Source organism: Bos indicus, chromosome 14, assembly GCF_029378745.1.
Source record: "Bos indicus isolate NIAB-ARS_2022 breed Sahiwal x Tharparkar chromosome 14, NIAB-ARS_B.indTharparkar_mat_pri_1.0, whole genome shotgun sequence".
NCBI classification, from domain to species: Eukaryota; Metazoa; Chordata; class Mammalia; order Artiodactyla; family Bovidae; genus Bos; species Bos indicus.
Genome location: NC_091773.1, coordinates 63,840,024 through 63,856,577, shown reverse-complemented (window position 1 = coordinate 63,856,577; position 16,554 = coordinate 63,840,024). Strand labels below are relative to the sequence as shown.

General features: G+C 42.5%; 1 long non-coding RNA gene across 1 annotated transcript in view; it reads right to left on the bottom strand.

Annotated features, from left to right (window-relative positions):
- Positions 1-15,381: 15,381 nt before the first annotated feature.
- LOC139186823 (uncharacterized) overlaps positions 15,382-16,554 on the bottom strand; it is a 65,173-nt gene continuing 64,000 nt past the window's right edge. Inside the window, exon 5 of the long non-coding RNA XR_011570427.1 lies at positions 15,382-15,563. This is a non-coding gene — a long non-coding RNA (uncharacterized lncRNA). The remainder of the gene's footprint in view (positions 15,564-16,554) is intronic.

Sequence of the window (16,554 nt, the reverse complement as noted above, 5' to 3'; positions counted from 1 at the left end):
ATAGTTGCTTGTATATATTGTGCAGTAATTTCAAAATTTCTTTGGAGGTCTCTTTCTTCTAGTTTTCATTCTTGTTAGCATATGTCCTTGTAGGCATTTTTGACCGTACACTGTTTATTGTCCTAGAGAACTTGGAATATATACCTGTATCTCTCTCTCTCTAGCCTATCAATGTGGCAAAACAACTAATAAAAGCAATGAAATGATTATCACAGAAGTCAGGATGGTGATGTCTCCAGTGCTCAGGAAGAAAGACAAGAGGAGAAGGGTCTGAGGCCCTGGCAATTCTATTTCTTGGCATGAGTGGAGGTCACTGTTATTTAATCACTCAGTCATGTCTGACCCCATGGACTACAGCCCGCCAGGCTCCTCTGTCCGTGGAATTCTCCAGGCAAGAATACTGGTGTGGGTTGCCATTTCCTTCTCCACTGGATCCTCCTGACCCAAGGACCAAACCTGCATCTCCTGCATTGGAGGCAGAATCTTTACCACTGAGCCTCCAGGAAAGCCCAGGGTGGAGGTGACACACACTAATTACTTTTAAACCATACATATATTTCATGTCCCTTTCCGTAATATCAAATGCTGCATAATAATAGAAAATGTCAAAAGTGGAACTTTCTTGGTGATTCAGGGTTAGGATTCCATGCTTCCATGCTAGGACCTAGGTTCCATCTCTGGTCTGGGAACTAAGTTCCCTTATCCATGAAGCATAGCCAAAAAAAAAGTAAAAATCAAGATCAAGAAGCCTGGAATTTAAGTGGTATTCACAGAATATTTACTTAATGAGTAATGAGTTTTTAACAACTGAGAAACAGATTTTCCAATCTGTAGAATATCCTGCCCCCTTACAGCCTGCTGACATTTGACCTCTTCTCTGCTCATCAATGGGCTTCCCAGGTAGCACTAATGGTAAAGCATCTGCTTGTCAATGCAGGAGATGTCTTGTGGTTTGATGCCGGTTCAATTTCTGGGTTGGGAAGATACCCTGGAAAAGGAGGTGGCAACCTACTCCAGTATTCTTGCCACATCATTCCACCATGATAATGATGATGGTGGATATTAATACCATTAATCAAGTTCGAAGAGGCCAACAGAGCAGGTTGTGGAGTGAAGGGAACAGGCACTGCATTTTTTAAAAAATTGAAGTATAGTTTATTTACAATGTTGTATTTATTCCACTTTATTTTACATTTACTGAGTTTGAGGTATCTGTGGGAGAAGGCAATGGCACCCCACTCCAGTATTCTTGCCTGGAGGATCCCATGGATGGGGGAGCCTGGTGGGCTACAGTCCATGTGGTCGCTAGGAGTCAGACACGACTGAGTGACTTCACTTTCACTTTTCACTTTCATGCATTGGAGAAGGAAATGGCAACCCACTCCAGTGTTCTTGCCTGGAGAATCCCAGGGACGGGGGAGCCTGGTGGGCTGCCGTCTATGGGGTCGCAGAGTCAGACACGACTGACGTGACTTAGCAGCAGCAGCAGCAGCAGCAGTCGGACATTTAGGTGGTGATTTCTATTAGGGAGTTAGAAATTTGGTTTGAAACTGAGGAGAAAAATGAAATGTGACCATGGAAATTTGGGCGCCATAAACATTTATAAAATAAGAGTTTAAAACCAGAAGAGTATATGGGATAGTCCAGTGGGATAGTCAATATGTTTGTTGAATCTACTTGAAAAGTATGCTCACCTAAGTCTAAGTGCTTTTCCCTTAGCATGTATTTTAGATCTTGAGTAAGAACATCTTCATAAAATATCTTCCTTTATCCAAGATCATACTGGTCTCTCCTTAGAGTAACTACTAATGGCTCAAGTTCAGGATACAGCTTTAATTTAGAATGCTGAAGTTTACTGGGCTTCCTGGTGGTTCCGTGGTTAAGAATCCACCTTGCAATGCAGGGAACTCTAGTTCGATCCCTGGTCCAAGAAGGTTCCAGATTCCAAGGAGAAGCTAAGCCCTGTGCCACAACTACTGAAGCCCATGTGCCTAGAGCCCATGCTCCGCAAGGGAAACCACCACAGCAAGGAGCCTACACACGGCAACCAGAGAGCAGCCCTCACTTACCACAGCCAGAGAAAAGCCCACACACAGCAACGAAGACCCAGTGCGGCCTAAAATAAAAATACATAATTTTTTAAAAAAGAATGTTGGAATTTAATAAAGTCATTTAAGAATAATAGACATGGGGACTTCCCTGGCTAAGACTCTGAGTTCCCAATGCAGGGGACCCAGGTTCAATCCCTGGTCAGGGAACTAGATCCCAAGTGCAACAACAAAGTTCGAAGATCTGAAGATCCTGAATGCTGAAACGAAGACCTGGCACAACCAAATAAATAAATATTAAAAAAAAAAAAAAAGAATGATAGACTGGAAAATTCTATTAAGAGTATTCTAACAGGTGAATCTTGTACCTGAATACTAATTATGTAAAAAGTTTTCACAAAGTATTTAATGTAGTAACAAGAGTTCTGAGGAAGTCAAGATGTACTCTTCTAATTGATGCTTTTGAACTGTGGCATTGGAGAAGACTCTTGAGAGTCACTTGGACAGCAAGGAGATCTAACCAGTCCATCCTAAAGGAGATCAGTCCTGAATATTCATTGGAAGGACTGATGCTGAAGCTGAAACTCCAATACTTTGGCCACCTGATGAGAAGAACTGACTCATATGAAAAGACCCTGATGCTGGGAAAGCCTGAAGGTGGGAGGAGAAGGGGACGACAAGAAGATGAGATGGTTGGATGGCATCACCAACTCAATGGACATGAGTTTGAGTAAACTCCAGGGAGTTGGTGATGGACAGGGAGGCCTGCTGTGGTCCATGGGGTCGCAAAGAGTCCGACATGACTGAGCGACTGAACTGAACTGAACAGATAGAAAATTGGTAAGCAACTTTAAAAAATTCAGCATAAAAAATTCCTGATGTTTAAACTTTTTAAATCTAATACTGTGACTTTCAGTTACATATGTCTTAAGTTTTGGCTTCCCTGATAGCTCAGTTGGTAAAGAATCCACCTGCAATGCAGGAGACCTGGTTCTATTCCTGGTTTGGGAAGATCCCCTGGAAAAGGGAAAGGCTACCCACTTCAGTATTCTGGCCTGGAGAATTCCATGGACTGTATAGTCTGTGGGGTCCCAAAGAGTTGGACACGACTGAGCGACTTTCACAGCCACAGCCAGCCATGTCATAAGTTTCAGACTTTTTTAAGCCAGAACCATAGAATTATTAGCCCTGGAATGGATCTTAGAATTTATTTAATTGACTCCTTTAAGTTATCAAACAGAGACTAAAGAGAGAGTGCTATGCCGTGAGCACGCCACATCATGGCCGCTTGGCCTGGGATGAGCCATCCTTCCTCTCAGTGGAATCCAATGTTGCTAAAGTTTTAGGATAGAAATGAATCAAACTTCAAATGAGAGGTTTTAATTTATTTATGAATTTAATGCATATCTGTGACACTCGGAGCTAGATAAGAACAAAAAGCCAAGAGTGATTAAGATTCTTCCTTTGCCTCATTCTGTCTCACGCTTCTTGGCGGAATGAATTATTGGAGTCCCACAAGGACAGACCCAGAGGACAGGACAATGACAAAAGTCTGATCTTGAGTAGGATTGCCAGATTTAGCAAATAAAAATAAGAGGCTGCCCAGTTGCATTTCCCTGGGTTGGGAAGATCCCCTGGAGAAGGAAATGGCTCCCCACTCCAGTCTTCTTGCCTGGAGAATACCGTGGACAGAGGAGCCTGGAGGGCTCAGTCCATGGGGTCACAAAGAGTCAGACACAACTGAAAGTGACTTAGCACAGCCCAGTTACATTTGAATTTCAGACAAATTATGAATACTGTTTTTTAGTGTATGTCAGGTGTTGCATGGGACATACTTACACTGAAAAAATGTTTTCACTGTTTATCTGCAATTGGAATTTAACTGGGAGTTGTGTGTTTTATCTGGAAACCCAAATCTGGAAGTCAAGGACACAGACTTTCAAGCTCTGAGACAGGAGGGAAGCAGATCAAGTTGGCCCCAGTAGAGGTAGCTGATGTTTTACAAAATTGCCAACTTCACAACGAGAATCTGCTACTCTCTGTGCAACAGTGGAGTTGTCCTGCTGTGGCACTGCCACCCGCCACATTGTAGTATAACGTGGGCCTGATCTTTCAGGAGATTAGCAAGGATGGTGGCGGAGGCAGTGGGTATACGGACACGGTCTCCATCTCCGTGTGTTCTAAAGCAGCTGTGTCTTTAACAGTGTAGACCAATTTTGCCAGCAGAGAACCAGAACTCATTATATAATCAGTGATTACAAAACCAAAGCTAAAATGTGGAACAATACAGTGTTCCCTTACAGAAAAACATAAAAAAGAAATATTCTGCAAGACAGTGTCTCATCCTGGCATTCAAGGTCCAGACCCTGTACACAATCCTCATTGAACAGAAGGCTGAGCGTGAAGTCTCAGGAGACAGCAGGGAGCCGTGTCACAAAACCGGGGCTGAGATATGGGAGGTGAAACGCCAGCCGTGTGGCAGCATCTTGGCAGTGTGTGACCACACGCTCAGCAGCAGCAAGATGCCGTACAACACTAACAGTGACTTTCAAGTTCAGCTACAGTGGTCCCAGCAATGCCAACCCTAGACTGTGAGCCTAGGTGTGAAATGATCACTGTGGGCGGCTCAGGGTCCTCAGCTGGAGGCGGTGGGAGTGATGGTAGCAGTGGCAGTGCTGGTGGGAAGAACGTGAGGAGTGACTGGGTAAGCCTGGGGAGGAACACTAATTCATCAACAGCGTTGGGCTATATGGGCTTCCCTGGTGGCACAGACAGTCAAGAGTCCACCTACAATGCAGGAGGCCGGGTTTGATCCCTGGGTCAGGAAGATGCCCGGAAGAAGGGAATAGCTACCTACTCCAGTATTCTGGCCTAGAGAATCCCTGGCAGGTTACTATCCATTGGGTTGCAAAGAGTTGGACACGACTGAGCCACAAACATTTTGAGTTTTCGCTTTCAAAGGAGAAACACTTGGAGACTATGCAAATACTGTTTCTCCTCAAACTTTTGCCTGCTAATTTTAGCAGGATCTTGCCTGCCGCAGTTATTCCTGTGGTTTCTAACGGTGAATTTCTATTTTCTTCATTCTTTCTACATTTATTAAGTGGAATTCTTTTGTAAGGAAGAGCTGTCCTTTCTCCTACATTTATGTATTGACTTACTTTTAAAATATGTATTTTTATTTATTTTTATTTATTTTATTATTTATTCGCTGCACCCAGTCTTAGTTGCGGCATTCAAGATCTTTGATCTTTGCTGTGGCATGCAAACTCTGAGTTGCGACCTGTGGGATCTAGTTCCCCCGTAAGGGAACGAACCCAGATTCCCTGCATTGTGAGCACGGAGTCTTAGCCACTGGAAAACCAGGGATGTCCCCATCTATTTATTTATTCAGCTATTTATTTATACCAGGATTGGCCCATGGATATTTCTTTTATACTTTGATGCTTTAAGAAATTAATCAAATGTCAGATTATTTCTTAAAAAAGTTCCCTCTTCTCACTCTCATGTTCAATTGTCTATGCCTTTCTCTGGTGCTCCAGCTCTGTTGGTACTGTCAACTACAAATTGGCACTTGCCAAGGGCATTTGCCAGCAACTGAGCAACAGCAACACGGGCTTTTGCCACGTGCCCGTGCTACTGCAGCTGCTGGCCTTCGACACTCCCTGAAGGGGTTTCAGGGTGGAGAGTGAGGCACTCTGTGCTCCAGGGAAACTGGTGAAACAGGTCTTTAGATATTGATATTTTCAGGAACTGCTTTCATGATCCCAGTCCTTGCATTTCCTCCCTGATATCTAGAAAAGCACTAAATCCTTTCATGGTGACATGGCTCCTCATGACTAGCAGGAAGCCTTTTGTAAAACAAGTTCTTGATTGCCCTGAACTCCCCCTTCACCAAAATCTTATATATTGACCTTCCCCTACTGCCTCTTTGGAGCAGTCTCTCAGAGCTCTCTGAGGTGCTGTCTCCCGGGCTGCAGTCCTCATTTGGCCCCAAATAAAATGTAACTCGCAACGCTCATGTTGTGCCTCTTTTTAGTTGACAGGACCCTAACCCTGAGATTGGTCTGGCTGTTGAGCCACTGCTCTGAACAAACGGGAATGAGTGCACGGGGAGCCACCGTTCAAAGGAAGCCTCTTCATGCCGGGCTTGGCGGCAGGTACTGCGAAGGTGTGTAATGCTGCCCTGACTCTCCCGGAATGAGGGGGCTGAAGCCCTGAGGTTCAGGAGGGCGGGAAAGAGGGGGATCCTCACCTCCAGCCATGATGGGCAGGAAAGAGGAAAGGAGTGCTGAGGAAAGCCCGGAGGTTGCGAATGTCTTAACAGCTGGCATGTCTCAAGTCGTGTGGCTCAGGTCTGGAGAGAACATGATTACTCAGGTCAAAGTCTCTGTAGAAAACCAGGCATTGGCTGGGGTTAATCTCAAGGCCGCCTCTATAATGGGTATCTGTTTATTCTCTGTGTTGGCCCTGATCTGGACATGCGAGGACAAGGTGATTATTTGGGTGAAAGGTCTCCTTCATGAAACGATCCACTTTGAATGGCAGAAAACAACTCTCTTTTCTTCCAAGTACCCTTGACAATTGTTCCTTTTATAAGGGGTCACACTGGGACTTGGTCATCCAGCCAAAATTGGATTCAAGGGGTGAATAAGTCTGATTGACCATCCGTGTGTCCACAGATCACCTTTACAGTTTCGAACTTGACCTTGTGCATGGCTGTCCTTCTGAGTCAGAAGTCCCCCAAGGAGCACGGGTGACTGTCTCGTCAAAAGAGAAGAACCGCTCACTACAGGCTTAGAGTTCCTCATAGATGGAATGCCCCCTCCGTGTGGCCTCTTAGTTTCACTTTTGCAGGAAACATAAGGCTTTTCCTCTGGAGAGGAATTCAGGGCAAGGCAGAATTATACTCTGTAGAAACTTTGGTTTTCTTAGCACCCAGTATAATGGTGTCTGTGTGTTTTCGCCTGTTCCTTGCTGAATCTCATCTATGTACCAGGCCCTCATGAAGAATGCTTTTCCATCACAGTGAAGCTTTCAGAAGTACTGTTAGCCCACTTTCCACATGAAGAAACTGAGATCCAGCAGTTCCCATCACGAGGGAGGGCAGGGCGAGGAATGAGATCTCTCTGGCTCCAAGGGCAAGCCTCCCTCCACCAGGCCTCACCACCTCTGGGAGGGAGCATGTCCAGTTTCAGTCCTTCTTTCATTCCCTGTCCTTGTAATCCTCAAATGTTGTGCATTTGGAATTTCTTTCTTGGCTTTAGGTCTTGGGTCTCAACTCCACAGTGCCTGCAGGAATGTACACATGGCCTTCCAGGGAGGTTTTTTCCTCAAAAAGTCCAGACTCTTCAGTGATACAGTTGGTGGATGGGGAGTCAGAACCTCAGAGTTCAATGTTTCCCCTGGGTGAACTCCAGAGTAACAGGATTGGGGCAGAGCACTCCCAATCTGCATTATAATAATAAATTCTAGTTTGTATTTCTTGAGCAGTTACAAACTGCCAGGCATTGCTGTGGGCTTCCCTGGTGGCTCAGTGGTAAAGAATCTGCCTGCCAATGCAGGAGATGCAGGTTTGAGCCTGGGGTCAGTAAGATCCCCTGGAGCAGAAAATCGTAACCCACTCCAGTATCCTTGCCTGGAGAATCCCATGGACAGAGGAGCTTGGTGGGCTACAGTCTTTGGGGTTGCAAAGATTCAAACACAACTTAGTGACTAAGTATCAGCAGCAACAAGGCATTGTTAGAATCACCTGATACACATTATTTTCCCTTAGTACTTCCTACAACCCCAAAGAACAGGTCCCCAGTCTCTTATTCAGATTCCACACAGGTCCCTGGTATGCTTCAGAATTCAAAATGGTTCATATTTGTGAGCGACAAATCAGTGCATATACTGGATTATTGATAACAGCCCCATAATACCCATCTGTTATCAAACACACTGATGTTCCTGCACCACACTTGCAGATAATCATGTTTAATGGGATAAACGAAAACTAAGTCTTACATTAGTAGTTCAGATCAGGTTTTGCCATCAAATGAATTTTGTACAAGTTTACAAAAAAATCTGTTTTTTTGGAGCCCTTTGGATTTCAGAATTGCTACAAAGGGATTGTGGATCTGGAATGTTATAATTCATACTATACAGGTGAGAAAATGGAGGTTTAGCTCTATGAAAAGCCTACCCAAGGTCACACTGAGAGCGACAGGGCCAGCGTTTGGACTCAGTCTGCTTCTGCTCAGCCCATTGCATGGGATCACCTCAGCTTGACAGCAAACCTTCATGTGGCAGGAAATAAAGTACTCAAACCTGCCCTACTTCCCTGCCACTCGAGAAACTAGTCATGGGTGACATTCACATTCCTTTTTAATGGGAGTGATGAATACATGTTCTTGTAAATCGGTAGGCTGGAGCGCATAGGGAAACACCTCCTCAAAGAGATGAGTGAAACCAAACTCCACGCGTGTTTGGGGAGAGGAGGAGAAGGGTGAGTGGCTTTCTCATTCTTGCTAAGGAAATATGCTGTGCTTTCTGTTTTTCCAGCTTTGGGTGCGTTCTTCTTTGGCTCCCCTTCTGCTCTGGTGAATGGGCTCCCTGACCTTGGCTTTCTGTTCTCACGGGCTCCAGGAGCGCTTGGCATTTCCGCTGCTGCTTCCCCTGCCGCTTGCTCATTTGGGCCTCTTCCTCTTTCCTGAGGTCGGGTCTCTCTTGACCATGTTATTGGCTCCACTGGTCAAGAGCCTCCCCAATCCTCTCATCTGCTGGTGCGAACCCAGGCACACAGCCACCTCTAACTGAACAGCAGAGAAATAGTGTAATTTCCCAGGTAGTGGTAGAGTCCACTTGCCAATGCAGGAGATGCAAGAGATGAGGGTTTGATACCTGGGTTGGAAAGATTGCCTGGAGGAGGACATGGCGACCCATTCCAGTATACTTGCCTGGAAAATTCCATGGATAGGGGAGCCTGGCAGGCTACATGGGGTCACAGAGAGTTGGACACGACTGAACAACCGAGCACACACAGAGAATAATTTCACATAAACACCCTCAGTCTCATTCTAGAACTGAAGGTTTGACATTCTTACTGTTTGAGGGGACTATAGAGGATAAGAAGTGAGGTGTCTCGGTGTGTGTTACTGCTGCTTTGCCAAGGCTCCCGCCTCCTCCAAGTCACCAAGAATGCGAATACTTAGCCAGCTGCTTAGCAAGACATCAGCTTCCAGGGAGCAGAGGAGAAAAGCAGAGACACACTGACTTTTTGGCACTTGAATCTTTGCATTTTGGATTAACTTGGCCTTAACTAAATTATCATCATGGGCCATCCCCTCTGGATAATGAGGAGAGGTTGTGGTGAATTTACACGCACTTGGTTAACTTAATATTTATATTTTTTCAAAAAAGCATATTGTCCTTCTTTGGAGATGTTGGAAGCATGTCCAAATTTTGGTGGGGCACAGCAATTGCTAGTATTTATTCAGGTTACTTTGCAGAAGGGAAAGGCTACCCATTCCAGTATTCTGGCCTGTAGAATTCCATGAACGGTACAGTCCATGCGGTTGCAAAGTGTCAGACATGACTGAACAACTTTCACATTCAGGTTGTTTGGTGGAGTCTGACATGGGCAGTATGCAGGTCAGGAGGCAACAGTTAGAACTGGACATGGAACAACAGACTGGTTCCAAATAGGGTAAGGAGTACGTCAAGGCTATATACTGTCACCCTGCTTATTTAACTTACATGCAGAGTACATCATGAGAAACACCGGGCTGGATGAAGCACGAGCTAGAATCAAGATTGCTGAGAGAAATATCAATAACCTCAGATATGCAGATGACACCACCTTTATGGCAGAAAGCGAAGAAGAACTAAAGAGCCTCCTGATGAAAGTGAAAGAGGAGAGTAAAAAAGCCGGCTTAAAACTCAGCATTCAAAAAATGAGGATCATGGCATCCGATCTCATCATTTTATGACAAATAGATGGGGAAAAAGTGCAAACAGTGTCAGACTTTATTTTTGGGGGCTCCAAAATCACTGCAGATGGTAACTACAGCCATGAAATTAAAAGATGCTTGCTCCCTGGAAGAAAAGCTATGACCAAACCTAGACAGCACATTAAAAAGCAGAGACATTACTTTGCCAACAAAGGTCCACCTAAGGTCCATCTAGTCAAGGCTGTGGTTTCTCCAGTGGTCATGTATGGATGTGAGAGTTGGACTGTAAAGAAAGCTGAGCATCGAAGAATTGATGCTTTTGAAATGTGGTGTTAGAGAAGACTTTTTGAGAGTCCCTGGGACTGCAAGGAGATCCAACCAGTGCATCCTAAAGGAAATCAGTCCTGAATATTCATTGGAAGGACTGATGCTGAAGTTGAAACTCCAATACTTTGGCCACCTGATGTGAAGAACTGACTCATTTGAAAAGACCCTGATGCTGGGAAAGATTGAAGGTGGGAGGAGAAGGGGATGACAGAGGATGAGATGGCTGGATGGCATCACCAATTCAATGGACAAGAGTTTGAGTAAACTCCAGGAGTTGGTGATGGACAGGGAGGCCTGACGTGCTGCAGTCCATGGGGTCACAAGGAGTTGGATACGACTGAGTGACTGAACTAAACTGAACTGACATGGGCAAAGGAAAACTAAATTAAAAATGGATCAGCCCTGTTTAAAAATTTTTATTATTCCACAGTGATCTCTCTTCTTGTGACATCCTATTTTACCCTTGATGATATTACGAAAGATACTCTTTTGTTCTTCAACTTATGAGAAAACAAACCATGGAAAGTAACAGGAATACCACTGATTTTCATTAAGGGCTGATGAATACTTGGGTCAAATCCATTAATTATAGAGATCAAAGGAGAATCATACATTTTCACTCTAAGTTCTTTTTTTTTTTTTTTTTTCCCTCAGAAGAATAGAACCCAGTGAAACCAAATATTTCCTAACCCAGTAAAGAAATCTGTGACAATCTGTCCTACGAGCTAATTTACTTAGAGTTTTGTGTTTAAATTACACATGGTCTGGTGGGTCTTGCCCTCCCTAGACTTTTTTTTTTTTTTTTTACCAATTCAAGCCAGTGAAGTCAATACCAGCAAATATTTTCATGGGCACAGTTTCTTCTGACCATGAAGCTCATTTCTTTGTTTACCTTCTGTGGTCACTACACATTCCCAGATTCACTGGTTCCCATCAAAGCCTCTCTTCTCCCACCTTTGATTCCAGTTCATGTTTTCTGCCCTCAACATGGCAAACTTTTGGTGACTCATGGTTTTATATTCAGCTTCCTTGTTTTCTTACTCTGTACACCATCCCTCTGTGATTATCCAATGCTAAGACTTGATTGGTCACCTAGGAGTTAGAGAATCCAATGTGTATCCATCCCTGTTAAGCTCTAGAGCTCAGAACTCAAGAGCCTCCTCTTGGATTGTTAGGATGTTCCACAAGCATCTCAAACTCAATATGCCCCAAAGTGTACTTGTCATTCACAGCTGCCCTTCTCTCCATCACTGCCAACACCCTCCTCCTCCTCAAACCTGTTCTTCTTAAACTTCAAGGTCAATGGAAGGTCTCATCATTTTTCCATCTCCTAAACCAGAGTCATCTTCAGGTCATCCTTCATGACTTTGTCATCCTTCATATTCAACCAAATCTTCTTTCCAGCCATGCTCTTCAGTCCCTCTACTTCCCAACTAGCTTTGGGAGCCAATCCCTTCTCTTTTCCACTGACATTGTCTTGGTGTAGACCCTCCTCCCTCACTGTACTCCGAGACCACGAGGCACTAATTCCTACAGCCCTGGGTTAGCCTCACTGCCATCCATCCTAACCCTCACCTCAAAGTAGCCTTCACACATGCTTTCCACTGGAGCTAATTTTCTCAAACACAAATCTGTCTTTTTCCTTTTCACTTCCTTAAAGCTCTTCAAGTATCCTTCTTCATTTACAAAATACAGTCTTATCTCCCTAGCACCATATTCCAGGCCTCCCATGTTCTGGCCCCATCGTCTCCCTCTTCTCTTGCCATATCTTGCCTTGTATGTTTAGATAATCTGACACTTCTCACTGATCCTTGAACATAGCAAGTGGCTTTAAATCTTTGGGTCTCTGGGAACTTCCCTGGCAGTCCAGTGGTTAAGACTCCACACTTTCAATGCAGGGGCTGCAGGTTTGATCCCTTCTTGGGGAACTAAGATCCCACATGCCATGTGACAGGGCAATAAAATAAATAAAAATAATACAAATAGAAACAAATGCTTATTAAAAAAAAAAAACAAAAACAACAACTCTTTGGGTCTCAGTACATGAGATTCACTCTCCTAGAATTCTCTTTCCCCTCCTCCACTAGAAGACACCTACAAGGTCATTCAATAAACACCAACAGGGGTCTGTTATGTACCTTAAGACTGTCCCAGACAGTGAAGACAAAAATGTGAAGGCATGGTTCTTTTCCTAACCATCCAGTTGAAATATCACTTCTTGAAACTTCCTTTAAATATCCCCTCGGCAGCCCCACCACCTGTGCATAGTAGATCACTTCTTCTTTCTGCTCTGTGTATACGTTTTTCACAGCGCATATGTGATATCATTTTTGTTTGTCTGCCTGGGCTCAGAACCAACGCCCATGGCTTCAGAGAGAGGAAGCGAGTAGTTTAAAGACTATGTAGGCATTGACATCTGTGCAGTAGGCAGAATTCTAAAATGGTCTCTCAAGATTCCTGACCCTTGACAAATTCTATGATGCTGATGAATCTTAGATAATTTTCTGGAAACACAAAGTTGCAAAAATATTAGTATTTTTAGAGAGTTCTCCAAAAGAGTTGTTTGTTAGTAAGTATTCTCCTCTCCTGATCACTCTCCTGAGCTAGTCACTGTCTCTCACCATAATGAAGTGTTAATATACAGGTGTCTGTGTTTCGGGTTGATAGTATTAGTCCAGATCATAGTTACGGCATGAGGATTCTCTAGTTGTGGTGCACAGGCTCAGTTGTTCTGCAGCATGTGGAATCCTAGTTCCTCAACCAGGGATGAAACTCATGTCCCCTCCACTGCAAGGTGGATTCTTAACCACTGGAGCACAAGGGAACTCTCTGCAAAATATTTTTTGACTGAATGATAAAGATAAATTGGAAATTCTTGCTTTAGTTATTTAATCAACCATATTAGAATTTCTCATAATAGGAGGGATATTATGACCTATAATTAAAAATAAAGAAAGTACATACATGTAACGTGATGAGACTTTGTTTTATTTATGTTTTGCTCTGAAATTGTATGGGAGGCTCAGTTACTAATAGTTGGCAGAGGGAGATTAAAAAGAATCCTGCTGTAACTGTTGCTGCTATAGTTTGTACTTACATAATGTATTTAATTATAAATATGATCATCAATCAGAGAAGGCAATGGCAACCCACTCCAGTACTCTTGCCTGGAAAATCCCATGGGGGGAAGAGCCTGGTAGGCTGCAGTCCACGGGGTGGCTAAGAGTCAGACATGACTGAGCGACTTCACTTTCACTTTTCACTTTCATGCATTGCAGAAAGAAATGGCAACCCACTCCAATGTTCTTGCCTGGAGAATCCCAGGGATGGGGGAACCTGGTGGGCTGCCATCTATGGGGTCACACAGACTCAGACATGACTGAAGCGACTTAGCAGCAGCAGCAGCATGATCATCAATATTGACTTGTCACTGGGACATTTGGCAACTGTCTTTAGACAAAGGTTCCAGAGGGATCTTTGGTTAGTATCCAGGGATCTAATAGAGTGTTAATTCTCCGAGCTACGTTTCAACCTCAAGAGATGTCCCTGGCTGATCTTGCCTTTTAACAAGAGAAAATAGGAGAAAACTTACTTTCAGGAACAAACCTCCAGTGGAAAGTGATAAGGAATTCCATATGATACACAGCACTAGCTCTATTCTGAGTCATAAGTCTTACATTAAACTTTTTTCTTCAAGTTTTATTGAGATATAATTGACCGATAGCTCTGTATAACTTTAAGGCATATAGCATAATGATTTGGCTTATGCATCATGAAATGATTACCACAGTAAGTTTAGTGAACATTCATCATCTCATATAGATACAAAATTAAAGTAATAAAAAATATATATAGTTTTCCTTGCGATGAGGACTCAGGATTTACTTGCAACAATTTTTATATTAACTATATAGCAGCATTAATTATATGTATCATGTTGTATTGGTATTTATTTATCTTATAATGGGAAGTCTGTGACTGCCTTCATCCAGTTCTCTTACCCAAACCTCCTGCCCCCAATAACCATAAATATGATCTCTTTTTCTGTAAGTTTGTTCCTTTGTTTTTGAACTATAATGGATGTATAACATTATGTTACTTCTTGGGACACAACACAGTGATTTGATATTTCTATGCACTTTAAAATAATCACCATGATAAATCTAGGTATGATATGTTTCCAAAGATACCACATAATTATCGACTGTGTTCCCACATTGTACATTTCATATCCACGATTCATTTATTTTGCAACCGGAAGTCTGTAGTTCTTAGTTTCCCTCATTTAATTCTCTCCTCCCCCTTCTCCTTTCCTCTCTGGCAACCACTTGTTTGTTCTCTGCATCTGTAACTCTGTACTGTTATGTTGGTTCATTTGCTTTATTTTTGAGATTCCACATATAAGTGAAACCATACAGGATTTGTCTTTCTTTGATTTCTTTTACTTAGAATAACTCCCTCTAGGTCTATCCATGTTGTTACAAGTGACAAGACATAATTCTTTTTTATGGCTGAGTAGTGTTTCATTTTATGTGTATGTATCTGTGTATGTGTATATATATATGTGTGTGTGTGTGTGTATATATGTATATCATATCTTCTTTATCCATTCCTCTCTGGACAGGCACTTAGATTGCTTCTACATCCTGGCTATTATAAATAATGCTGTTATAAACCTAAGGGTACATGTATGTTTTCTAAATAGAGATTTCATTTTCTTCAGATAAATATCCAGGAGTGGACTGCGAATTATGTGATATTTTCTTTTAAAATTTTTTTGAGGAATCTCTATTCTCTTCCATAATGGCTGTACCAAATTATATTCCCATCTACAGTGTACAAGGGTTCTGTTTTCTCCATATCCTCACCAACAGATGCTATTTTTTTGTCTTTTTGATAATATCCATTTTGACAGATTTGAAATATCTCATTGTGGTTTTGATTTGCACTTCTCTAACGATTAGTAATGCTGAGCATCTTTTAATGTGCCTGCTGGCCATCTGTATGTCCTCTTTGGAAAAATGTCTATTCAGATCTTTTGCACATTTTTAATCACACTGTATAGCTTTTTTTTTTTTGAAGTTGAGTTGTATGAGTTCTTTGTATATTTTGAACATTAGTCCTGTCAGATCTATCATTTGCAAATATCTTACCCCATTTAGTAGACGGTGTTTTTGTTTTGTTGAGCGTTTCCTCCACCATGTGAAATTTTTAGTTCGATGTAGTCCTGTTTGTTTACTTTTCTTCCCCTTGCCTAAGGAGACATATACAAAAAATATTACTAAGACTGATGTCAAAGAGTATAATGCTTACGTTTTCTTCCAAGTCTAATGGTTTCAAGTCTTACATTTAAGTTTTTAACTCATTTTTATTTTGGTATAAGAGAATAGTCTAGATTGATTCCTTTGCACATAGCTGTCCAATTTTCCCAACACCATTTACTAAAGAGGCTGTCTTTTTCCACTTATATATTCTTGCCTACTCTGTGGTATGTTAACTGCCCACACAAAAGTGAGTTTACTTCTGGTCTCTCTGTTCTGTTCCATTGATCTGTGTGTCTGCTTTTGTGCCAGTATCACATTGTTTTTATTACTGTAGCTTTGCAGTATAGTTTGAAGTCAGGGTGGGTGTTTCCACCAGTTTTATTCTTTCTTAAGATTGTTTTGGCTATTTCAAGTCTTTTGTGTTTCCATACAATTATTAGAATTACTTTTTCTAGTTCTGTGAAAATGGAGAAGGCAATGGCAACCCACTCTGGTACTCTTGCCTGGAAAATCCCATGGATGGAGGAGTCTTGTGGGCTGCAGTCCATGGGGTCGCTAAGAGTCAGACATGACTGAGTGACTTCCCTTTTTTCACTTGTGTGCATTGGAGAAGGAAATGGCAACCCACTCCAGTGTTCTTGCCTGAAGAATCCCAGGGATGGGGGAGCCTGATGGGCTGCCGTCTCTGGGGTCGCACTGAGTTGGACACGACTGAAGCGACTTAGCAGCAGCAGCAGCAGTTCTGTGAAAAATGTCATTGGTATTTTGATAGAATGCATTGAATCTTTAGATTGCTTTGAATAGTATGGTCACTAGAATAAAATTAATTCTTCCAATCCATGATATATCTCCCATCTGTTTTGTCATCTTCAATTTTTCTTATCAGTGTCTTACAGTTTTTTGAAAACACTCTTTTACTTCATTCATTAGATTTATTCCTAAATGTTTCATTCTTTTTGATGCAATTTTAAATGAGATTGT